The sequence below is a fragment of the Schistocerca americana genome, chromosome 7 (assembly GCF_021461395.2).
Source record: "Schistocerca americana isolate TAMUIC-IGC-003095 chromosome 7, iqSchAmer2.1, whole genome shotgun sequence".
Classification (NCBI taxonomy): Eukaryota; Metazoa; Arthropoda; class Insecta; order Orthoptera; family Acrididae; genus Schistocerca; species Schistocerca americana.
The window spans coordinates 391,729,169-391,756,590 of NC_060125.1; the positions used below are offsets into that span (position 1 = coordinate 391,729,169).

Consider the following 27,422-nt stretch of genomic DNA (forward strand, 5'->3'; position numbering starts at 1 on the left):
GGTATTATTGTCGACGTAGTGTCTTAATACTGTCGCTAGCGAGGCCCTCCGCTTTTAACCCAAATTTCTCAAAAAAATATTCGTTAAACGAGAGGATACCGAAAAAAAGGAATAACGTTGTTATGGGCGGAGCTTGTGTAGTACGCATTTCTGCCGCTAGGCGTATATAGCGCGACTCATTGCTACAGTGCCGCCTGTGTTGTCGACCTGTCTTCTTGTGTTCATCTGCACGATTGTTTTTGCTAGAGCTGTTTTGTTCTTGTTTCGTTTTTTATGGTGGCAAGTTTAAGTTAACAATGTTCAGCTGTGAAACTGTTTTATGCTCGGTAAAAATGCTTCTGAAACTGTTTTAATGTTAAAACAGCTTATCAAGATAACGCTACGGGAAAAACTATAGTGTACGAATGGTTTATCCGATTTAAAATTGGCGACATATCGGTCGAAGACAAAACTCGTTCAGGACGTCCATCAAGTGGCCGAATCGACGAAAATATTGAAAACATTCGAGAGCTTGTGCTCACAGACCGTCGACAGACAACTGGTCAACGATTAGTGGGTTATCTTGGAGCTCGGTGCAGCGAATTAAAAAAAAATTGGGAATGAAAAGGCTTTCTGCCTAGTTTGTTCCTCGGGCTCTGACTGACAGTCATAAGGAACGTCGAGCTGAAAAATGTCGTGCTTTGAAACAACAACTTGAAACTGATCCAGATTTTCTGTCAAATGTCAAAGCAACAGTCAAGCCAATGGAAGATGTCATCGTCACCCCGTCAAAAAAAAGTCAAATCAAACATCAAACCAATGCTGATTTGCTTTTTTGATGCTAAGGGCGTAGTTCACTCATGGTTTGTTCTCCCAGGTCAGACTGTCAATCAGACCTTATATTTGGAAGTCTTAAGAAGATTTTGCAACAATGCTCGTCAAAAAAGAGCTGATTTGTGTCAGACAGGAGGCTGGCTCTTCCACCACAACGCCCCTGCACACACAGCCATCTCTGTTAGACAGTTTTTGGCTGGAAATGGCATGGTTCCGCTGCCCCACGTACCTTACTCGCCTGACCTGACTGTGTGGCTTTTTCTTATTTCCATGCATGAAAAGGAGCATGAAAGGACAACATTGAAGAAGTGAAGAAAAAAACGAGGGGGGAGTTGTCAGCCACTTGTAAAGACGACTGCGAAAAACGTTTCGAACAGTGAGAGCACCGGTGGCTCAAATGTATTAGTTGTAATGGAGAGTATCTTGAAGGGGAAAGGTTATTTTGTAAACAATTTCAAATATACAGCTTTTAAAAAATAATTCCATTTTTTTCGGGTACCCGTTCGTATTGTGGATGAAGTCACCCAATGGTAATAATATAGTATACATCTTTGTCACTTTGAGTACTTTTTCTCGCAAGAATGTCACCTATTTAATTGCTTGGCATGTTGGTATGAGTTTTTATCCAGAAAATTACGATATTTTGTCCTTTCCTAGTCATTCGACACCCGTTCATCACTACCAAGAAGGCTGTTCGGTTGTTTGGGTGCTCCTCCCTCATGTTTCTGATTAAGGTCGTAGCAAATTTCGAATCGGAATGAATGATGACAGTGTTGTCTTATAATATTCGGGCATACTCCGTAGCTTCCATCATCTGCAAGCGAACTATACTACAATATTTTAGGCAACGTTTTCGTACGATATACTTTACAGTCTAACATTGATGTGGCACATACAACTTTTATTAGTTTAGGTATCGCATTATCATCCGAATGCTGCAATACTGACTTAAGTCAATAGTTCCACTGGCCCTTCTGGGAGATGTACAGCCGCGCGGGATTAGCCGAGCGGTCTCAGGCGCTGCAGTCATGGACTGTGCGGCTGGTCCCGGCGGAGGTTCGTGTCCTCCCTCGGGCATGGGGGGGGGGGGGGGGTGTTTGTCCTTAGGATAATTTAGGTTAAGTAGTGTGTAAGCTTAGGGACTGATGACCTTAGCAGTTAAGTCCCATAAGATTTCACACACATTTGAACATTTTTGGAGATGTACAACAAAAGACAGAGCAGCTGCAGCATAATTAATTCTACGCGGGTATTTCAAAAAGTTACACATATCGTCCCATGCTAAGACCATTCCGCAAGTCGAAGAAGACAGTAAAGGTTCCAAGTTTCCTGCAAATGCATTTCTGCTGCGGTACAATAAAACGTGCATCACAGTTTGGGAGTGAAATGGCGCGGCAACTAGAAACGTATTCCAAAGTTGAAGTACTCGGGGCAGTACGCTTCTCGTGAGCAAAGATATAAATTGTACACTGATTCACCAGGAAATTCTGGCGGTATTTAGATCAAATGCAATGTCCAGTCCAACAGTAGTGAAACACAGACTAGGATGATGCTAATCGCGATGGAAGGCCGTGATGTGAAGGGGTTACAATACACTTGGTAAACAATACGGCAGTCCTCACTTGTGATGGTCAGATGTGGTCTATCGGAACCTTCCGGATGAGTACGCCTGTCTCACGTTCCCAAGCAGTCCAGTTAGCCAAATGAAATCCGCAATGAGGCCTCTTCCAAACTTTTATCAGGCGCTGATAACTGTTTCTCACATTATTACGGGGCATCTCCGTGTCCTTCACAGTTATCACTCAACATCTGACGTGTTCACACCTCGTATAAGGTTTGGTGACAACGCTACATACGAATACCACACATTCTGGTGGCCGTTCTACTACTCACACAGAACAACTCTTCATTTAAATAACGACCAATAGTGTGTACTTGGATGAACTTCCTGGTGCTTTTCTTTTATTATCAGGCAGTGTATGTACTTTCCTTACCGTATCATGTGCCCAGAAAACCAACAGGAGGAATCAGCCTCACGGTCGGTAGTGTCGTAATCTTGTGAATCATTCAGTGACTATATAAGTGACCTTGTGGATAACGTAAGGGAGGATCACAGATGATTTTATACACAGCCAAGTCAAAAGGCTGGAAAAATTGTAGTGAAATGCACAAAGACAAACAGAGAATCGACGCTTGGTGCAGGTATTGATACATAATGTGATCAAAAGTGTCCGAACATCTGGCTGAAAATGACTTAAAAGATCGTGTCGCCCTCCATTGGTAATGCTAGAATTCAGTATGGTGTTGCCCCACCCTTAGCCTTGATGACAGCTTCCACTTGGGCAGGCACACTTTCAATCAGATGGTTGGGTGATGGCATCCCATTCATCGCGGAGTGCTGCACTGAGGAGAGGTGTCGATATCGGTCGGTGAGGCCTGGCACGAAGTCGGTGTTCCAAAACACCCCAAAGGTGTTCTATAGGATTCAGGTTAGGACTCTGTGCAGGCCAGACCATTACAGGGATGTTATTGTCGTCTAACCACTCCGCCACAGGCCATGCAATATGAACAGGTGCTCAATCGTGTTGAAAGATGAAAAAGCCATTCCCCAAGTGCTCTTCAACACTGGGAAGCAAGAAGATGCTTAAAACATAAATGTAGGCCTGTGCTGTGATAGTGCCACGCAAAACAAGGAGTGCAAGCCCCGTCCATGAAAAACACGACCACACCATTACACCACCGCCTCCGAATTTTACTGTTGGCACTACACATGCTGGCAGATCACGTTCACCGGGCATTCGCCATACCCACACCTTGCCATCGGATCGTCACATTGTGTACCGTCATTCGTCACTGCACACAACGTTTTTCCACCATTCAATTGTCCAATATTTACTCTCCTTACACCAATCAAGGCGTCGTTTGGCGTTTACCGGCGTGATGTGTGGTTTATGAGCAACCGCTCGACCATGAAATACAAGTTTTTTTCGCCTCTCGCCTAACTGTCATAGTACTTGCAGTGGATCCTGATGCAGTCTGGAATTCCTGTTTGATGGTCTGGATAGATGTTTACCTGTTACACATTACGACCCTCTTCAACTGTCGGCGGTCACTGTCAGTCAACAGACGAGTTCGGCCTGTACGCTTTTGTGCTGTACGTTCCGCTTCACGTGTCCATTTCACTATCATATCGGAAACAGTGGACCTAGAGATGTTTAGGAGTGTGTAAATCTCGCGTGCAGACGTGTGACACAAGTGACACCCAATCACCTGACAATGCCCGAAGTCCGAGAGTTCCGCGAAGCGCCCCATTCTGCTCTCTCACGATGTCTAATGACTACTGATGTCGCTGATATGGAGTACCTGGTAGTACGTGGCAGCACAATGCACCTAATATTAAAAACGTATGTTTTTGGGGGTGTCCGGATAATTGTGATCACTTCTCGACATGAACACAGACCATCTTACAATGACAAAGTAGAAAGATGCGTTGTTGTATAACTACACGATAGTTACGCTACGGTCGCAGGTTCGAATCCTGCCTCGGGCATGGATGTGTGTGATGTCCTTAGGTTAGTTAGGTTTAACTAGTTCTACGTTCTAGGGGACTGATGACCTCAGATGTTAAGTCCCATAGTGCTCAGAGCCATTTGAACCATTCTTTGACTATGCGTACAGAGCGATTTAAAGTAGAACAAACACTTAAAACTAATTGTAGGGAAAGCAAATGCCAGCCTGATATTCAATGGAAGCAAGTGGCGTCTACACACAAAGGATCTAGTTAACAAAGCTCTCGTTCAACTGAAACTTGACTATTCCTCGACAGTGTGGGATCTTTGCCAGATAGAATACATAAAGGAACTGCAGTAGTTCCAAAAAGAGCACTATATTTCGTTACAGGTCTGGCTAGTATGTGCCAAAGCTAGCGTCACAGAGATCCTCATCCAACTCCGTGACAGACGATACAAGGGAGGCGTTATGCAACGAGGCGTGGTTAAAAGTTCCTGAAGGCATTTTCCTAGAAGATTGAAGCTATATATTGTTTCCTCCTTAGTGTACCTCGCGGACAGAACATGCAGGCGAAATTTAAGAGATTCGAACTCACAAGGAGGACCACAACGAGGATAATGGAATGTAGTCGAATTAAGTCGGGTGATGCTGAGGGAATTAGATTAGGAAATGAGACACTTAAAGTAGTAAAAGAGTTTTGCTATTTGGGGGGCAAAATAACTTATGATGGTCGAAGTAGAGAGGATATAAAATATAGACTGGCAATGGCAAGGAAAGCGCTTCTGAAGAAGAGAAATTTGTTAACATCAAGTATTGATTTAAGTGTCAGGAATTCGTTTCTGAAAGTATTTGTATGGAGTGTAGCCACGTATGGAAGTGAAACATGGACGATAAATAGTTTGGACAAGAAGAGAATAGAAGCTTTTGAAATGTGGTGCTACAGAAGAATGCTGAAGATTAGATGGGTAGATCACATAACTAATGATGAAGTATTGAATAGAATTGGGGAGAAGAGGAGTATGTGGCACAACTTGACAAAAAGAAGGGACCGGTTAGTAGGACATGTTCTGAGGCATCAAGGGATCACCAATTTAGTATTGGAGGGCAGCGTGGAGGGTAAACATCGTAGAGGGAGACCAAGAGATGAATACACCAAGCAGATTCAGAAGGATGTAGGTTGCAGTAGGTACTGGGAGATGAAGAAGCTTGCACAGGATAGAGTAGAATGGAGAGCTGCATCAAACCAGTCTCAGGACTGAAGACCACAACAACAACAACAACAACAAGGAGGCTTGCCAGCGAACGATGTTCCCGAGACCATTCTCGACTTTAACTGAGTAGGTGGAAAAGTGACAGTGGTACACACTCTCTGCTACTCACCATAAAACAGGTTGTGGAGTGTAATTGTTAAAAAAAAAATTCGATGTGTTGCGCCGTTTCCGAGTATTAACACTGGAGTCGGCCAATCAGGTCGCAAATTCAAGCAGCCTGCCGGAGACAATGGCGCCAAACGTTCTACGTTTGGTTTCCTCAAACCGAACAAACTTAGCTATTATTCACCTAGCTTAAATTTACACCAGAAAAATGCACATTTTCATTGGTAATGAGCATGTGAACAAGTGGTAACTCAAACACACAAATGTCTGTGCATTGCCACATTTTAGCGCATGCAAGTACTTGAATTTGCGCGCGCGACGACCTCATTGGCTAACTTCAATGCTAAATAACTCGGAAACGGCACAACGTAACGTACTTTTTTTTAGCAACTACTTCTCAGCACAAACTCCCCTGCAACACCTTTACAAACTCTTCAGACTGTTTATGACCACACTGTATCCTGTATGTAGTTATGGATTGTTTTTCAAGGCATAAATACAGTCACTCAGTAGCCTGCACATGATGTTTACGTTTAACATAACTGAAGATTTTCCGAATTATGCTTAGGCGCTGAAACACGAAATACTGTAACAACCGTTAATATACGGGCTGTTTACTAGATCATAATGCGGAAGCGCAGCGCTGCACGCAAACAACGGTAAATAAAACTGGAGAAGTGCGAGCAGGACTCACGCACTGAGGATTCCGTGCAAACGTAGCTCGGATATACAAGGAGAACCGAGCGGGAGAACTTCAGTTTATTTATACATATATAGAAGATTTAATACAATATATTTTATTTACTTACTAAAACATGACTACAACTTACCTTTTATGTTTGCATGCAGTAATGGATGCAGCGACGGATAATGAATGCAATGTACGTTCTAACGGCAAAAAATTTTTTTAATACGATTTAATTACAATTTAACACTTTCCAGATTTTCTTAGTTTACTTGTACTATCGAAGCTTGTTTCTTGCCAAATTTCGTGATTCTGTGTCAGAGGGAAGCACCCTATAAGTTTTGAAGACTGAGTTTTCGAGTGTCAAAATATGTGGCCTAAATAGCTTACCTTTTCACTGAATTAGCTTTTCTTTTTGAGTCTTCAGTCTTCTGACTAGTTTGATGCGGCCCACCACGAATTCCTCTCCTGTGCCAACCTCTTCATCTCAGAGCAGCACTTGCAATCAACGTTTTCAATTATCTGCTGTATGTATTCCAATCTCTGTCTCCCTCTACAGTTTTTGCCCTCTACAGCTCCTCTACCATAGAAGTCATGCCCCGATGTCTTAACAGATGTTCTTCCATCGTGTCCCTTCTCCTTCTCAGTGTTTTCCTCATACTCCTTTCCTCTCCGATTCTGCGTGGAACCTCCTCATTCCTTACCTTATCAGTCCACCCAATTTTCAACATTCGTCTGTAGCACCACATCTCAAATGCTTCGATTCTCTTCTGTTCCGGTTTTCCCACTGTCCAAGTTTCACTACCATACAGTGCTGTACTCTAAATCTACATTCTCCGAAATGTCTTTCTCAAATTAAGGCCTATGTTCGATACTAGCTGACTTCTCTTGGCCAGGAATGCTCCTTGTGTCAGTGCTAGTCTGCTTTTGATGCCCTCCTTACTCCGTCCGTCACTGGTTATTTTGCTACCTAGGTAGCGGAATTCTTTAACTTCATCGACTTCGTGACCATCAATACTGATGTTAAGTTTTCGCTGCTCTCATTTCTGCTACTTCTCATTAACTTCGTCTTTCTTCGATTTGCTCTCAATCCATATTCTGTGCTCGTAATGCTGTCCATTTAGTTCAGCAGATACTGTAATGCTTCTTCACTTTCACTCAGGATAGCAACGTCATCAGCGAATCGCATCACTGATATCTTTTCACATTGAATTTTAATTCCACTCCTGAACCTTCCTTTTATCTTCATCATTACATCTTCGATGTACAGATTGAACGGTAGGTGAGCAAGACTACATCCCTCTTTTACACACTTTTTAATCCGAGCACTTCGTACTTGGTCGTCCACTCTTGGCTCTTGTACATATTACGTATTACCCGTCTCTCCCTAGAGCTTACCCCTATTTTTCTCAGAATTTCGTACATCTTGCACCATTTTACATTATCGAATGTTTTTTCCAGGTCTACAAATCCTATGAACGTGTCTTGATTTTTCTTTAGTCTTGCTTCCATTATTAACCGCAACGTCAGAATTGCCTCTCTCGCGCCTTTACCTTTCCTAAAGTCAAACTGATCGTCATCTACCACATCGTCAATTTTCTTCTCCATTCTTCTGTATATTATCCTTGTCAGCAACTTGGATGCATGATCCGTTAAGATGATTGTACGATAATTCTCGCACTTGTCAGCTCTTACAGTCTTCGGAAGTGTGTGCATGATTTTTTCGAAAGTCAGATAATATGTCGTCAGACTCATACCTTCCCCACACGAACTTGAATAGCTGTACGAAAAATGTGAAGAAATCGAAAAAGAAATGATTGGCGGGAGGACTGACTCAGCATATACGAAAGTCAAACCAACCTCCGGTGAAATTAAAAGCTAGGGTGGTTATATTAAGAGCGTAAAAGGAATTCCACTGCTAAATGCGGCGGAGAGAGCGGATAGGTGGAAAAGGTACATTGAAAGCCATATCAGTGGAAAGAGTTGTCTGATGTGATGGAAGAAGAAACACGAACCGATTTAGAAGAGATAGGGGACCCAGTATTAGAGCTAGAATTTAAGAGTGCTTTGGAGAACTTAAGATCAAATAAGGCAGAAGTGATAGACAACGTTTCCACACTCCTAAACATCCCTAGGTCCTAGGTCGATGTGACAGTGAAGTGGAAACATGAAGGGACACGTACAGCACAAAAGGGTAAAGGCCGATCTCGTCTGTTGGCTGACAGAGACCCCCGACAGTTGAAGAGGGTCGTAATGTGTAATAGGCAGACATTTATCCAGACCATCATACAGGAATTTCAAACTGCATCAGGATCCACTGCAAGTACTATGACAGTTAGGCGGGAGGTGAGAAAACTAGGATTTAATGGTCGAGCGGGTGCTCATAAATCAATCACGCCGGTAAATGCCAAACGACGCCTCGCTTGGTAACAGGAGTGTAAACATTGGACTACTGAACAGTGAAGAAACGTTGTGTGGAGTGACGAATCACGGTACACAATATGGAGATCCGGTGACAGGGTGTGGGTATTGCGAATGGCCGGTGAACGTTATCTGCCAGCGTGTGTAGTGCCAACAGCAAAATTCGGAGGCGGTGGTGTTTTTGATGGAGGGACTTGCACCCCTTGTTGTCTTGCGTGGCGCTATCACAGCACAGGCCTACAGTGATGTTTTAAGCACCTTCTTGCTTCCCACTTTTGAAGAGCAATTCGGGGATGGCGATTGCATATTTCAACACGATCGAGCATCGGTTCATAATGCACGGCCCGTGGCGGAATGGTTACACGACAATAACATCCCTTTAATGGACTGGCCTGCACAGAGTCCTAACCTGAATCCTATAGAACACCTTTGGGGTGTTTTGAACACCGACTTCGTGCCAGGCCTCACCGACCGATATCGACACCTCTCCTCAGTGCAGCACTCCGCGATGAATGGGATGCCACCACCCAACCATCTGACTGAAAGTGTGCCTGCCCGAGTGGAAGCTGTCATCAAGGCTAAGGGTGGGGCAACACCATACTGAATTCTAGCATTACCGATGCAGGGCGCCACGAACTTTTAAGTCATTTTCAGCCAGGTGTCCGGATACCTTTGATCACATAGTGTATAAAGCGTGTCTGTGGGACGCAGAAAACAGTGCAGCCGTCGTCGTAATGCGGAAACGGAGCGCTTCGTCTAACGTCCAAAGCGAGACGATCATTGGCTTTCTGGCCAAGGGTGGAATCATTTCCGTTCGCGTGCCACCACACAGTGGGCCATCTCACTTCAAAACCCGGACGTAGTAGAAAAGTGCGCGTTCCGACTTCAGTCTCGCGAAATCTTGCGGAAACTGCACCGATACATACTTTTCCAATGCAGCGCTATCATTCCAGTCTGAAGTCGATGGGATACGTCCCGTGACAATTAACGGTAAACAGTGAATCGGACAACGATACATTTCTCAGATATAGTTTGTGTGACCTGTTAATTATATGACAGCGGTCTAGTTGTCAGGATAAAATGAGATGGGCAGCACTCCACAAGGTACGTTTATGACATTTTTAACCGCTATAATGACGTATGTCTACTTAAAACTCAACTACTGCCGATATTATCCGATATAAATGCCTACAAAATTTCCTTTCTTCTTCTTCTGAACATGTGCGACAGTGTTCCGGGGTGCATTACGTGTTCTCATCTCTCGTCGTATGTGGGTACGTCCAGCATGTCGAATATGATAATTTTCGTGGTCCAGATGTAACAGAGTGGGGAGGCATAACCTTGCGTGGACGTACTGGCCTCCAAACCTTTGAACACGGAACACTCACGATTTGAGGTTATTGTGACAATGCACTCCTACCCCATGTGCCTCTTTTCTGGAGAGCGTTTGGCTCTGATTGCGTATTATCATCCATAAAGGATGATAATACGCGACCGCATTGAACAGGACAGGTGGAAGAGCTTTTGCAACGAGAGGGTAGTCGGCAAATGGACTCATCTGCCCGTCCCCCTGACTTAGACCCCATCGAGGAAGTGCGTTGGGAAGACGTATTGTAGCACGTCCACATGCACCAACAACCATCCATCAGCTGTCAAGCGCACTGGTGGAGTAAAGCAACGCCCTACAACAACAACTGCTTTGTCAATATTGTGGCCAGCATGGCATTATGTTGCAGACAATGCACTGCCGTCCGGGTGCTCATGCACCGCATTAAGAACCTTTTCGGCCGTCTGTAATGGTACAGGTGAACGTCATGAATCGTGGTGACTTCAATGGAGTTGTTGTCTTAAAATAACAGTGTCGTTTCTGTTTGTCTCATTGCTTACTTCTTTCAGGAACCTTCTATTCTGTACTGTGCCACCCTTCTAGCTTTGGTCCTAGTTTCATCAGGCTCTGTTACAAGGGTAAGTCAAATGAAACCTTAAATACACTACTGGCCATTAAAATTGCTACACCAAGAAGAAATTCAGATGATATATTACAACCCCCTCTGGCCGTAACAACGGCTTTGATACGCCTGGGCGTTGAGTCAAACAGAGCTTGGATGGCGTATACAGGTACAGCTGCCCATGCAGCTTCAACACGATACCACAGTTTATCAAGAGGAGTGACTGGCGTATTGTGACGAGACAGTTGCTCGGCCACCATTGACCAGACGTTTTCAATTGGTGAGAGATCTGGAGAACGTGCTGGCCAGGGCAGCAGTCGAACATTTTCTATATCCAGAAAGGCCCGTACAGGACCTGCAACATGCGATCGTGCATTATCCTGCTGAAATGTAGGGTTTCGCAGGGATCGAATGAAGGGTAGAGCCACGGGTCGTAACACATATGAAATGTAACGTCCACTGTTTAAAGTGCCGTCAATGCGAACAAGAGGTGACCGAGGCGTGTAACCAATGGCACCCCATACCATCACGCTCGGGATAGCGCCAGTATGGCGATGACGAATACACGCTTCCAATGTGCGTTCACCGCGATGTCGCCAAACACGGATGCGACCATCATGATGCTGCAAACAGAACCTGTATTCATCCGAAAAAATGACGTTTTGCCATTCGTGCACCCAGGTTCGTCGTTGAGTACACCACCGCAGGCGCTCCTGTCTGTGACGCAGCGTCAAGGGTAACCGCAGCTATGGTCTCCGAGCTGATAGTCCATGCTGCTGCAAACGTCGTCGAACTGTTCTTGCAGATGGTTGTTGTCTTGCAAACGTCCCCATCTGTTGACACAGGGATCGAGACGTGGCTGCACGATCCGTTACAGCCATGCGGATAAGATGCCTGTCATCTCGACTGCTAGTGATACGAGGCCGTTGGGATCCAGCACGGCGTTCCATATTACCCTCCTGAGCCCACCGATTCCATATTCTGCTAACAGTCATTGGATCTCGACCAACGCGAGCAGCAATGCCGAGATACGATAAACCGTAACCGCGATAGGCTGCAATCCGACCTTTATCGGAGTCGGAAACGTGATGGTACGCATTTCTCCTCCTTACATGAGGCATCACAACAACGTTTCACCAGGCAACGCCTTGTCAGCTGCTGTTTGTGTATGAGAAATCAGTTGGAAACTTTCCTCATGTCAGCACGTTGTAGATGTCGCCACCGGCGCCGACCTTGTGTGAATGCTCTGAAGAGCTAATCATTTGCATATCACAGCATCTTCTTCCTGTCGGTTAAATTTCGCGTCTGTAGCACGTCGTCTTCGTGGTGTAGCAATTTTAATGTCCAGAAGTGTATTTTTTAAAAATATTATTTATTGTGCAGAAGTGGTCAAAGTTGTATTACTTTTCAACATAATCTCCCCCACGCTCAATGCAAGTCCTCCAGCGCTTACAAAGTGCATCAATTCCTTTGGAAAAAAATTCTTTTGGTAGTCCACGCAACCACTCATGCACCGCGTGGCGTACCTCTTCATCATAACGGAACTTCTTTCCTCGCATTGCGTCTTTGAGTGGTCCAAACATACGGAAATCACTTGGGGCAAGGTCTGGTGAGTATGGTGGATGAGGAAGACACTCAAAATGCAGGTCTGTGATTGTTGCAACTGTTGTACGGGCAGTGTGGGGCGTTGCATTGTTATGTTGCAAAAGGACACCTACTGACAGCAATCCACGTTGCTTTGATTTTATTGCAGGCTGCAGTTGATTTTTTACATCTGTGTATGATGCTCTGGTGACAAAGGTCCCTCTAGGCATGTAATGCTCCAAAATTACGCCTTTTTCGTCCCAAAAGAGAGACAGCATAACCTTCCCTGCTGATGGTTCTGTTCGAAACTTCTTTGGTTTTGGTGATGAGGAATGGCGACATTTCTTGCTCGCTCTCTTCGTTTCCGGTTGGTGGAAGTGAACCCAGGTTTCGTCCCCAGTAACGATTCTTGCAAGGAAGCCATCACCTTCTCGTTCAAAGCGCCGAAGAAGTTCTTCACAAGCATCAACACGTCGTTCTCTCATTTCAGGAGCCAGCTGCCGTGGCACCCATCTTGCAGACACTTTGTGAAACTGGAGCACATCATGCACAATGTGGTGTGCTGACCCATGACTAATCTGTAAACATACTGCAATGTCATTCAGTGTCACTCGGCGGTTTTCCTACACTCTGCGAGTCACAACTCGTGCCTCACATGGACGAGGAGCATCTTCCACTGAAGTCACACCATTTGCGAACTTCATACTCCATTCGTAGACTTTTCATTCGTTGATGAATTTCAATAGGTTTCACAGCGTCACTACGCAAAAACCGATTAACAGAACGCTGTTCTTCCCTGGTGCAAGTCGCAAGTGGGGCGGCCATCTTTATACTGATACTGCGACAGTATGTGTGCATCTGCACTATACTGCCATCTACAGGCCATTCTGCACGCTGTTTGTAGTACACTTACCAACTTACAGACTAATGAGGAAGTATTGAATAGGATTGGGGAGAAGAGAAGTTTGTGGCACAACTTGACCAGAAGAAGGGATCGGTTGGTAGGACATGTTCTGAGGCATCAAGAGATCACCAATTTAGTATTGGAGGGCAGCGTGGAGGGTAAAAATCGTAGAGGGAGACCAAGAGATGAATACACTAAGCAGATTCAGAAGGATGTAGGTTGCAGTAGGTACTGGGAGATGAAAAAGCTTGCACAAGATAGAGTAGCATGGAGAGCTGCATCAAACCAGTCTCAGGACTGAAGACCACAACAACGACAACAACAACAATTACAAATTTAAGGTTTTCATTTGACTCACCCTCGTACTTGACAGCGACACATCATGCGATAGTTAATTCCGTCCTTAAGCTTTTCCCACGCGTGTATTTTCGCAGAACCTGGCAATTCGGATTCTTCCCGTGACACTCTGCGTGAGTCAGTCAAATCTGTGACCGTTCGTGCTGCCCCCCTTTGAATATTTTTTTTATCTGTGAAGGAGATGTCGGGCTGCGGTAGGGCTTGTTTTGGCACTACTTTTCTTGATTAAGGTACTTATTTGGTTACGATGAAGCTCGCAACATTTGTTTACGCGAGTAAGATGTCCGTATACTTTTTGCTTACATTGAAGAGCCCACTTGAGCGATATTATAAGATGGGATGCACAGATGTTTTGTAAACTGTCTCCTCTGCAGACTGGCTACATTTTCCAAGATATTGTACTGCAAGCAGCTATCGCAGTCAGTATATGGTGAAGAAGTAGATCCCGAAAAGCTCTTTTTTCGAAGAAGAGTGGCTGTTTTTATCGAGCTTCGTGAACTTGTAGTCGTTAGTATTATGATCAGTTATACTGAGAATCTCTGCGTAGTGTGGAAACAGTATTATGGCTTATAGTTAGCGCACAACGAATTATTGGACCGACCTTTTCCCAGTAGACCGTAACTTCTGATAGATATGTGAACAATACATATACTGCAACCTTTTTGCAGAGAATTAATCACTGAAAAAATACTTACGGGTATTTCATGCAGGAAAAAGCCAGAGCAAACACCGCCAATGGCGTCTGTGACAGTACCAACGTGTATTTTTGGTGCTAAGAACTACCTTGCTCTGTGAGCACATGCTTTAGTCACAGTTGACTGAAACGATAAATGGTGCAACGACTTACTCCGTTTTGGAAAGTTGGGCTTAGCATTTAGCTGTATTGTCACTTTCTTAAACAGCCCGTTTCGGTCAGAAATGGATCGTTCTCATGTATCAACACACCACGAAAAAAGACAAACAAAAAGCTACAGTTAATACGAAAACACTTATAATATACCACACACCGTTCTTGACCTGTTGTATACTTACAATGTGACATCATTAATCAGATGCATGAATAATCATGACTAGTAAGAAGCGTCATGCTATAAATCCATTTATAATGTTTCAATACATGAAGTGCACAGCTGGTAATGTGGCGAACCGCATGGCAAGACTAAAGTGGTATGTGATTTTCAGTCATAAAGACGTCGACCAACTGAAGGCTGAACATACTGTTTTGTGAAATCAAACAAAACTTGCATTCAACTTACGGTCATCTTAAATTATGTCATTAACTAAAATAAAACGTTAAGGAGACTCGATATGCCATATTGTCAAACCACACAACTTTTGTAAACACTTAACGAGTTGTCATCAAAAAGTAACTGGAATTTAATTTCGCGGGCTTTATATATACGATTTTCAATTTATTTATCTTGTTGGTACACATGTTCCTGATGTCTGTTAGCACTTTCAGCTTTTCTGAATATTTAGTTTATTGATGACAGTCGAAAAGGTCATACGTGTTTTCGAGTGCTCGGCAAATTTTTCCTTTCGAAAAGATGGATCAAAGATTTTGTATTAAATTTTGTTTGAAAAATGGAATAAAGTGCAACACCACATTCGAAATGATTGTGGCTTTTGGCGAATATACTATGGGTAAGACAAGTATAAAAGTTTGAAAGATGATCGAGAAGACGTTGATGACAACAACCGATACAGATATCCGAGCACATCAATTACTGACGACAATGTGGAAGAAGTGAAGAAAATGGTTCTGGAAAATCGTCGAACCACCATCAGAGAGGTTGCTGATGATACTGACATATCCTTTGGCTCATGCCAAATGATTTTTTAGGATGTTTTGGGCATGAAACGTGCAAACAGCACGTTTCTTCCGAAACGGTTGAATTTCTACCAAAAGTGATGTCACGTACATATCGCTTAGGAATTGCTGAATGATGTCAACAATGATCCAGAACTTCTGCAAAAAAAGATTATAACAGGCGACGAAACAAGGGTATACGGGTATGATGTCGAAACCAAGGCCCAACCGTTCCAATGGAAAGAGCCTGAGGAGCCAATACAAAAAAAAGTTAGAGAAATTCGATCACATGTGGAGGTTCTTCTCACTGTTACCGTCGATTGCAATGAGATACTGCCTGATGAGTTTCTGCCTTGTGGCCGCACGATCAATAAGGAATACTTCCTGGAAGTTATGCCCCGTCTACGTGAAACAATCCGAAAAAAACGACCAGAATTGTGGTGACACCAGTTTTCGAAATTTCATTAGGATAATGCTCCCGCTCACTCCTCAATGCTCGTTCGTGATTTTTGGCAAAAAACAAAACTGTTGTTTTGCCTCAGACACCATATTCGTAGGACATGACCCCTGCAACTTCTATCTGTTATCGAAGCTGAAACAAACCATGAAAGGATATCATTTTGCCTAATTGATGAGATAAAAACAAAACTGCTGAAAGATCTGAACACTACAACGAAAGGTGAATTCCGTACGTGCCTCCAAGGATGGAGAACGCGCTGGCACAACTGTATTATATCTGAGGGGGATTACGTTGAAGGAGACAAAAGTTGATGTTGATGAATAAGTAAAAATTCTTTAAGAAAAACAAAAATTCGCGTTAGTTTTGTATCACACATCGTACAAATGTGTTACGTGATTTTGTGTTTGTAAAGTATAAGATTCACATTCACATAATTGAAGACAATGTTTATTCATGGGTGTCGTATTAGCATAAGAACATTCATAGACGCTAGAACTATCTGAAGACTGGAAACTACAAACAAAACAACATGAAATTTTAACCATGTAAAAAAGTTAAAGAGTGTATCTTCAATAAACCTAAGGCATGTGGGTCAGTCTTACGTACCATTTTATATCCATCATCCCAAATCCACCAAGCCTTACAACAATTCAAAAATTCAGATTTGACTCTCAGTCTGAACATCATTTGGATGTCTTTACTAAGCATACATTTATAACTCTGTCAAATAAAATCTTACAGTAATGAAGCTACATATAATTATCAGCAGCTTCATTATTACTATAAAAGTTCCGTTATCATAACCATCTGCAAGAATATCTTTACTGTGGAACATCGGCAAGGAAATGTAATATACACCATTATAGAAATTACAATCTCTCATAGACCAGCAATGTATATATTCCATATCTATTTTATTTAAATATAAAGTAATAATTGCTGTCATCACAGAAAGGGAAGAGTAGTAAGAACTGCCTGCTAGTGTGTCATCAAGGTACCTCCAGACATAAAACATAATGCCTAGCCTGTAGGTTAACAAGACCATTGCAAATATCACGGCTTCTCAATCATGAAATGCAATATACATAATTACATAAATTACAAATTACAACCTCGTTTATATTGCATATCTATTTTTTTTAAATTTTCTCTCTTCCAAAGTCACTCTGACTCTTTCCATTGTTTAAAAATGCATCGTCCGTGTAATAAAGCAACACAAGTACACTTTACGGGCCGGACGAGCAAAAATAAAAAAAAAGAAACCGATATGCCACCTGGCATGCTGTCCGAGCAATGGCCGCAGCGACATACGGAGACTGCAGCCTGTGGCGTATGAAGCTATTGGTACCTGCGCAGTGTGGAGGCAATGCTTGCATCTTACATGAAACACCCCAGCGTACTGTGACGTTTACCCTTCGCGAGGTGTAAATGACTTTGGTAAGCACCGGCCAGAAGTTTGCAGTTACACTCAGAGGTGTTATCGTCTACGGCAGGTAGCACTGTCACGCTCCCACCGACACTTCCCACTGCTCACAGTTCTCTCTCTTGTTTGTCTCAAAGCCAAAGCTCTACGTATCTGAAAATATTCATTCCTGCATTTGTTATTCTATGAAACCCGATGATCAATGAAAGTGACTTCTTCTTGTGTTTGGAGTGCCAAATACACTATCTGATCAAAACCATCCAGGCGTTTATTGACAGACATTAATATGGGGTGCATCCAGCCTTCTCTTTGCGATGGTTCGAACTCTGCTGGAGTTACTTTCGAGAAGACGTTTGGATGTCTGTGGAGGAATGGTGGCTAATTTCTCCTTAACAACCAAAACCAGAGAAGACAGTGATGCTGGACACTGGAATCTGGAGCGAAGTCGACATTCCAACTCATACCAAAGGTGCGCCCGCATCTCGTGGTCGTGCGGTAGCGTTCTCGCTTCCCACGCCCGGGTTCCCGGGTTCGATTCCCGGCGGGGTCAGGGATTTTCTCTGCCTCGTGTTGGCTGGGTGTTGTGTGCTGTCCTTAGGTTAGTTAGGTTTAAGTAGTTCTAAGTTCTAGGGGACTGATGACCATAGATGTTAAGTCCCATAGTGCTCAGAGCCATTTGAACCAAAGGTGTTGCAATGGATTCGGGTCAGGGCTCTCCGCAGGCCAGTCCATTTCAGGAAAGTTATTGTCCCCAGACCATCGGCTCAGAGGAGCTGCTTTATGACAGGGTGTACTGATATTGTCGTGTCCTGGCATAGGTGGGAGAGAAGGGGTTACAGGTCAGTCTGCGCTGCCAAGCGGTACCGAACAGAAGGCAGAAGGACAATTGACAGTGAGGGCATTTGATTGTTTTCTTCTATCTGAGCCAACACTGGTACAGGCATTTACTAGAAATACGGGTGGTGAGACTCGGTAGGGAACTCGTTGTGAAGACTCTTGGACAAACAAGGTTTTGAAATAGTTGTTTATTCCAGACAGGACTAACTAATACACTGGAGGCTAGTTCTAGGGTTAGAAAAAGCACGAATAACACATTTACAACAGAAGCCAGTGCAGAAGTCCTAGGAGTGGATGCTAACCACAGTAGCAAACACTAGCAGCATCTTAAGGCAACAACTTAGTTGCAAAACAAACCGTACTGTATGTGACACTGTTCACTGAAGCATTCCAAGTGAGAGAGCAGACTGACGCGGAGCTGCACCGAGGCTGGAGCCGACGGACGCAGATTCGGCGACCAGATCTTCTGACTGAGAACTCCGCCAAAATGCGGAATCAAGGGTTTTAAGGAGTCGCGTGGGGGCACTGTTTTACCCACTTAAAGCCACCCAGTCAATCTCTCAGGTTTCTTGCAGGCGCCTGCCAATCACGGTTTAGTTAGGTCCCCTCTACTGCTCCTAAGGCGGGGATGTTAATGCAGTTGCACTAAGTCCGTATTTGGTATCAACATTGTTCAGCTGAAAGCTAAACGTAGCTGCCCTGCCAAATAAGGCTTGTAACATTATTGTTATGCGTCATTTAGCCCCGCCCCTCGGGACTGCTAGATCAACAGCTTATGGCGTTTTCGCTCTCTTTCTAACTCTTGTGAGCCTACTGACGTTACTGTTCTCGGGGCTGGTATCAAGCTGGCTTTATACGCTAGTACCTGCCTGTTGGTTACAAAGTTCTACGGTGGCAACCTACCACAGCATCTAGACGACGTGAAGTTACATCTGAATTCCTTGAAGGGTAACTAGCGCCCTGGGGCCGCATCTGGGGGCGTCTGCATTTTTGCAAGGCTCTCCCCTAACGGTTTACTTCATGTAACAATCTCTCTCCTAGTTTCGTCTGTGCTCAAGCATCGTCTCTGGTTCCACACCTTGGAGCGCCTGTCCTCCTTCCTCACAGCTTCAAGTTAACACTACAATAGCAAGGAATAATCAATATATAACAATATAGCATATCACACAGTCACTGTCTCCGAACTTTTGCTCTATTGTAGAAAGAACACAGTGCCGTAAAATGTGTTCACATCGGCCGGCCGCTGTGGCCGAGCGGTTCTAGGTCCTTCAATCTGGAACCGCGCGACCGCTACGGTGGCATGTTCGAATCCTGCCTCGGGAATGGATGTGTGTAATGTCCTTAGCGCGGTTAGATTTAAGTAGTTCTAAGTCTAGTGGACTGATGACCTCAGATGTTAAGTCCCATAGTGCTCAGAGCCATTTTTTTGTATCCACATCAATCCGAATGAAGCGCAATAAGACAGCCACAGCAAAACCATGATAAACACCCCCTTACCGTAATATCACCCTCTCCATATTTCATTGTTGGCACTACAATGGATTCTCACAGGATGCTGCGTGACTCATCACTCCAAATCCCTCATTTTCCATTGACACACTGTCCAGTGGTGCCAATTTGTACACCAAGTCGCTTAGCACTGACAACAGAAATGTGTGGCTTATGAGTAGCTGGTCGATCATTGTGTCCCATTCTTTTTAACTCCAGACACGCAGCACTGTGCTAGCTGGACTACTGATAGAACTTTGGAACCCACGAGAGATTCCTTCCGTTGATTTCACATTATTTTTTTCAACCACACTGCAATGATCGACGGTCTCCGTCCATTATCCAGCAGTCGATTTAGGCAACTTTAGGAGGGTTAAAAGCCCTGGTGGATTTGTTACGCAGCTGACATCCAATTACAAGTCCACGTTCTCTGAGCTATCCTGATCGACCAGTTCTGCTGCTACTGCTTGTCTGCTGATAACGCAACAGTCCCCGCCCCCTTTTATACCGACGGGCCCGCCCCCCATGACATCTGGAGGTCAATTTCACATTTCATAGAGGCGTCCGGATACTGTCTATCAGGTAGTGTATTCGTTACCCGTGCTTACGTAAATGTGTTAAGCAATATACTTCAATTGTCTTCTTAAATATGGGCTCTGCTCGGCGATACAGTTGTAGTATGGCCCTTTATTTTCACCCACATTCTCATAAATAACCTTGATTAACCAGAGTACCAATTCACACCTTTAAAACCAAGGTCGCATGAGGCTACCTGCTAAGGCATCTTTCTCCTCCTGCTTCCCTCCGTAGAAGAACTGATGACTAAACTAGGAGTACAGCTGCAATAGAATTTTGTGGTAATATCGTTTAGTTTGAACGCTTTTTGTCAACATAGATCACACAAAATTGTAGAAGATTTATAACTAATGGGCCCGTTTCAAACAGCCAAGATCGACGCACGTGAACTGGATCGTCGGCGCACATTCGTTGACAAGGATAGAACTGAAGGACATCACGAAAAAAAAGACAGTCTTCGAGATACTGCATAGTCTGATATACTTGCAGAATGATTGGCGAGACAGTCACCTATGTGACAGCTTCCTGAAATATGAGTGCGGGATTTGTTAATTATTGACCAAAACTTGAATACTGCTCGTCAGTACGTGGTCAGTATCAAACAGGATTTCTAGAGGAAATAGGGAAGACCCAAAGAAGAGCAGCACGTTCCGTTACAAGTTCATTTAGTAAGCACGAAAGTATCACGGAGTTGTTGAACCAACTCCAGTGTCAAAAGCCGCACGAGCGGGTTTCTGCATCACGGGGCGCTTTGCTGTTAGTTCTGAGAACATACATTCCTAGAAGCGTCAACAAATGTATTGCTTTCACCTACACATTTCTCGTGACAAGACCGTGAAGGTAAAGTTACAGAGATTCGAGCCGACACGGAGGCTTACCAGCAATCATTCTTCCCACGAAACAGTCGCGACACTGGTACGCAAAGTACCCTCCGTCACACACCGATAGGTAGCTTGCGGAGTATACATGTAGATGCAGAACGCAAGTGGGGCAACCTGTTTCCCAATACATTTACACTGTCCAGTCACATTAACGTAACCAACTGTTTAAAAGCCTGAAATACTACCTTTTGCAGCTCGGAGATGTGTAAAAAGAGAGTCAGTGAGGTTCTGGAAGGAGGTACCAACAGGGATGTGAAGACATGTCATCTCTAGCGCCGTGGGCAGCTGTTCTAGGTTTTCAGTTGATGATCCAGGGCGTGAAAAGCCCGATGGACGTGGCCCTACAGACACTCTATTGGGGTTAAATCGGGGAAGTTTGGTGACCAAGAAAGTATGATAAACTCATCCTAATGCTCTTCGAACCGCGCAAATACACAGAGTTGTGTGGCACGTAGCATTGTCCTGCTAGTATATGCCATCGTGCTGAGGAAAACCAAACTGTAGTTAAGGGTTCACATGGTCCAGTTGCGGTATTGGTGAGAAAATTCTAGCCTTCGTTGCCGATGAACAATAGTCAGCACAGATGTTTTAACGAGACGCTTGCTGATGAGGTCCATACGCAGCAACGTTCGCTGGTTCACCTGGGCGGTCAGTTGCTCAACAGTTGCACCTCTATTCGGCCATAAACATCTATGGAGCCGTCGTTCACCCCTGTCATATGGTTCATGGGCCAGAGTTGCCTCGGCGTCAATTATGGATAGCGCCATATTTCCGTGCAAGGATACCTTAATCACAGCGACACGCGAACAATATTGCAGTAAGCTAAAGACGAAAAGGACAGATTATACCAGCAGCTGTGGAAGATAGCCATGCAAACAAACATAACACGTGATGGAGCTTCAAAGACGTTTATACGTCTTAACCTTAGATTACTAAGCCCTCGTAAAATTTACGACTGCAGCAGGATATAAAACAGAACATTTCGTACTTAATTTGGTATATAACATACCATCAGCGATCTAATAATTGTAATTAACTAATGCATAACCTACAAATTATGAGTCCCTTTGAATAAAATACAGAGTAATAAACTTTATGATGGTTTAATGTTCTAGGGGTAGCGTCTTTGACTGGTAATCAAAAAGTCCTGGGTCCAGGTTGGAACCCCGCCGCTACTTAAGTTTTGAATTAAACTCATCAGTAATGGCAGCCGAAGACTTCCGGTATAAGAAGTAACCCTTACCCTGCCAATGGGTTTGTCAAACAGGGCGGAGGAGCAGACAGAGGTTCAGAGCACACTCTTTCCCTTGTGCGTGGGCATTGGCCCCCTAAAAGGCGGAAGAATCAACATTCATCAACGGTACGAGGATGCAGAAGGCAGCGTAAATCACTGCATTAATGACACATAATGGGTATGCACAGGACACGTGGTCTGTAACTGAAAAAGTGTCACGATGATGTCTCCATTGGCAAAAAAATTCGGACTAGTATCCCATTCGTATATCCGAGAGGGAACAGCCAAGGACAAGGTGATCATGAGAAAAAGATTGAATAACAAACGAAAGGCTAAGATCTGTGGAATATCAGAAGTTTCAACGTGGCAGCGAAGCTAGAAAGTCTGAAAACGGAAATGCTAAAGCTCAATCTAGATGTAGTGGATGTCAGTGAAGAGAAATGGAAAGAAGACAAGGATTTCTGGTCAGATGAGTTTAGGATAATACCAACAGCAGCAAGAAATGGTATAACAGGAGTAGGATTCGTTATGAATAGGAATGTAGGGCAGAATGTGAACAGTTCAGTGACAGGAATGTTCTCATCAGAATCGACAGTAATTCAGTACCGACAAAAATAGTTCAGCTGCACATGCCATCGTCACACGCAGACGATGACGAGAGAGAGAAGGTATATGAGCATAATGAACAGATAATTAGGCACATAAGCGGAAATGAAAATCTAATAAGGGAAGATGAATATCTGATACTCGTGACGGACTGGAATGCTGTTATAGGGGAAGGAATAGCGGGATAACATGGGCTTGGTACTAGGAATGAGAGTCGAGAATGACTAATTGAGTTCTGCACTAAATTTCAGCTAGTAATAGCGAATCTCTGTTCAAGAATCATAATTGGGCGAGGTGTGCTTGGAAAAGAGTGGTAGATACAGGAAGATCACATCACGATCAGGCAGAGATTCCGAAATCAGATATTGGATTGTAAGGTGCACCCAAGAGGCAGATATAGACTCATACTGAAGTTTAGAGACTAGTCAGGAAGAATCAATGGCAAAGAAGTAGGGTATGGAAGTACTAAGGAATGAAGACATACATTTGAAGTTCTCTATGACTATAGATACAGCGATAATGAGTAGCTCTGTAGGCATTTCAGCTGAAGTGGAGTGGATGTCTAAAAAGGGCAATCACAATTGTTGGAAAGATATACATAGATACCAGGAAAGTTACTACGAAGTTATCATAAGTAACAGAAGACATACGTCAGCTGTTCGACGAAAGAAGGAAGTACAAAAATGTTCAAGGAAATTCAGAAATACAAGCCACAGGAATGAAATAAATAGGAAGTGGAGGGAACCTAAGGCGAAATGGCTGCCTGAAAAATGTGAAGAAATTGAAAAAGGAATGATTGTCGGAAGGACTGACTCAGCATATCGAAAAGCCAAAGCACCATTCTGTGAAATTAAAAGCAAGGAGCAAGGGCAGCAACATTAAGAGTTCAATGGAACTCCATTGTTAACTGCAGAGGAGAGAGTGGATAGGTGGAAAGAGTACATTGAAAGCCTTTATGAGGGAGACGACTTGTCTGATGATGAGGCAGATGAAGAAACAGGAGTCTATAGGGAGACACAGTATAAAAATTAGAGTTTTAAAGAGCTTTGAAGGCAGAAGGGATAGACAACATTATTTTTAAAATCATTAAGGGGAGAGGTAACAAAACGTCAGTTGGCACTGGTGTATAGATTATATGAGACTCATAACAACAGACTTTCGGAGAAATATCATCCACAAAAAAGACAGCAATATCCGATAAGTGTGCGAACTGTCGAACAATCAGCTTAACAGCTCATGCATCCAAGTTGTTGACAACAATAATATACAGAAGAACGGAAAAGAAAACTGTGTTAAATGACGAAAACCTCGGCTTTAGGAAACGTAAAGGCACCCGAGAGGCAGATCTGATATTGTCGTTAGTAACGGATGCAATACTGAAGAAAAACCAAGATACGTTCATAGGATTTGTCGACATGGAAAAAGCGTTCGACAATATAACACAGAGCAAGATGTTCGAAAGTCTAAGAAAAATAGGGGTAAGCTACAGTGCAAGACGGATAATGTACAATATGTACAAGTCCCAAGAGGGAACGATAAGACTAGAAGACGAAGAACGAATCGTTCACATTCAGAAGGGTGTACGAGAGGGAGGTAGTCTTTCGCCCATACTGTTCAGTCTGCACATAGAAGAAGCAGTGACGGGAACAAAAGGAGGGGTGAGCAGTGAGATTAAAATTCAAGATGAAAGGATATGAATGATAAGATACGCTGATGAAATTGCTGTCAGTGAAAGTGAAGAGGAATTATAGGAAACATTGCTCAGAATGAACAGTGTAATTAGTACAGAGTATGGACTGAAAGTAGATCAAAGAAAGATTAAAATGAGAAGTAGCAGAAATGATAATAGCAAACTGCTTAACTTGATAATTAGGGATCACAAAGAAGAGGAAGTTAAGGATTTCTGCTACATAGGCAGCAAAATAATCGATGATGGAGGAAGCCAGGAGGACGTAAAAGGCAGACTAGCACTGGCAGAAAGAGCATTCCTGACCAAGAGATGTCAACTAGTATCAAACGTAGGCCTTAATTTGAGGCAGAAATTTTTAAGAATGTACGTTTGGAGCACAGCACTGTGTATGTCAGCGAAACATGCACGGTGGGAAAACCGGAAGAAGAGAATACAAGCGTATGAGAAGTGGTGCTACAGGTAAACGTTGAAAATTAGGTGGACTTATAAGGTAAGAAATTAGAAGTTTCTCCACAAAATCGTCTAAGAAAGGAACACATGGAAAACACAGACAAGAAGAAGATACAGGAAGATAGGACATGTGTTGAAACATCAGGGAATAGTCTGAATGGTACCAGAAGGAGCTATAGACGGTAAAAACTGTAGGGGATGACAGAGACCAGAATACTTCCAGCAAATAATTGAGGACGTAGGTTGCAAGTGCCACTCTGAAATAAAGAGGTTGGCGCAGAAATTCGTGACCAGCCGAATCAAACCAGTCACAAGACCGAAGACTAAAAAAAATGCAACCTAGAAAAATGAAAAAAATTAAATGTCTTGGGATAAGTATCTGTGTAGGATAAAATTATGATTCACTACTGCAGATCTTCTACTAAGGTGGTAGCAATAAGACTTTTGAGATTTCGATCTTTGTACATATTTCCTGTGCTCCTTAGCTGTGGTCGTAGATGTACGTTATCAGATTCATGGATTTATTGGTTGTCTCATTCGCCCACTTCTACATTCCTGTAGACAACACAGGTTGGGGGGACATCTGCTCAACAGAAAATTTTGAACAGCGAGGCTATGAAGCCGCCAGCGTCTCGCTGCCAAAACGGTTGTAACGCAGTCTTCCACGGTTTGTTTCCATCGACCAGTTTTTTCGTAACGTGAGCCTGTCTCGTAATTTCTTTCCTCTGCTGCGTACCCTATCCTTTACACGTTTTACTGCTTCTAGCTTTTCTGTAAAATTTGTGTGTGTGTGTGTGTGTGTGTGTGTGTGTGTGTGTGTGTGTGTGTTTGAACGCGCTAAATGCTCCGCCACATACAAATTATTTTTATTTTTTTGTGTGAAATCTTATGGGACTTAACTACTAAGGTCATCAGTCCCTAAGCTTACACACTACTTAACCTAGATTATCCTAAGGACAAACAAGTCGGTCGTTGTGGCCGAGCGGTTCTAGGCGCTACAGTCTGGAACCGCGCGACCGCTACGGTCGCAGGTTCGAATTCTGCCTCGGGCATGGATGTGTGTTCGTCCTTCGGTTAGTTAGGTTTAAGTACTAAGTTCTAGGGGACTGATGGCCTCAGAAGTTAAGTCCCATAGTGCTCAGAGCCATTGGAACCATTTTTTTGACAAACACACACAACCATGCCCGGGGGAGGACTCAAACCTCCGCCGCGACCAGCCGCACAGTCAATGACTGAACGCCCTAGACCACTCGGCTAATCCCGCGCGGCTATACAAATTAATGAACTTGTACGTACTTTGCTTGCACCTCCCGTGTTAAGAACCGTGTTTACAACGATGTATCCTGCGGAAATCGCACGCAGTGCCAACACACATATAGTAGCTAGCTCACAGTTATATTCTGCTAAAGTTACGAAGTGATGTGGAGCGTATTGCAGTACTGTAAACAGCATAACCATTTCAGCACTGTTTGTGGTGCGGCATAAACTGAGGAGTTGTAAAATAACTGGTTGTGGTTTTCTTCTTCCAGTTCATACCGCTTTTTCACTAACAGTTCTAGTTAAAACAGCGAACGGAGCGAAAATGTGCAGGCTTCGAAGAGAACTAACCTCTTGTATGTATCTGTCCGTTTAGGTGGTCGTACCTCGCACAGAACCGCACGCTCCGCCTGCCGGATGAGTACTGACGTGGCGGGTCGGCAACTGCGACTACAAGAGCGTCCAGACCGAGCTCCAGCCAAGGTCACGTCCTGGTTGTCGATGGTGCTGCCATCCGGTGGCGGCGGCTCCACCTCTCTCTCTGTCTCTCTCTCTCTCTGTCTCTCTCTCTCTCTCTCTTTTGTACAAGGCGACTTCAGTCGTTCCAGGAATGAACACTGTCAGATAATATTGCTGATGAGTTGCGTATTGTGGAGTAACATGACATCACCCAGTCAGTTCTCGAAACACGACGCTGTTTAAAGAAATACAATGACTCGAAAGAGTCACTAAGCGGATGCCACACATAATACATCAAATTAACTTGCTGTTTTAAAGGTCCAAATCTCCCCCAAAAAATCAGAATTTGGGAACACATGAAATGATACATATCCTTTTCTTTAGTGCTTAATCTGAGAACTGGTTGCCAGCAATCTGGCTCGCAGAAGATGTCCAAGTCTTCACATGCTTTTGCGTCCTTCATTTCTGTGTAGTAGGTACAGCCAATATATTTTATAACTTGTGTTACTTCAGTCGTTCTCTTCCTCAAGCTTTCTTTTCCATTGACACATTCCTGTATTATAGATGTTAGAAATGCGTCAATGGAAAAGAAAGCTTGAGGAAGTAGTTGCAGGGCCAACAGTCTGGATGATTGGCTGATCTGGACTTGTAA

At 43.7% G+C, this 27,422-nt stretch overlaps 1 protein-coding gene across 1 annotated transcript in view; it reads right to left on the minus strand.

Annotated features, from left to right (window-relative positions):
• LOC124622610 (glutathione S-transferase D7-like) overlaps positions 1–26,804 on the minus strand; it is a 58,654-nt gene extending 31,850 nt beyond the window's left edge. Inside the window, exon 1 of the mRNA XM_047148372.1 lies at positions 26,663–26,804. The gene's annotated coding sequence lies outside the window, so the exon portion shown is untranslated. The remainder of the gene's footprint in view (positions 1–26,662) is intronic.
• Between the last annotated feature and the right edge of the window lie 618 nt (positions 26,805–27,422).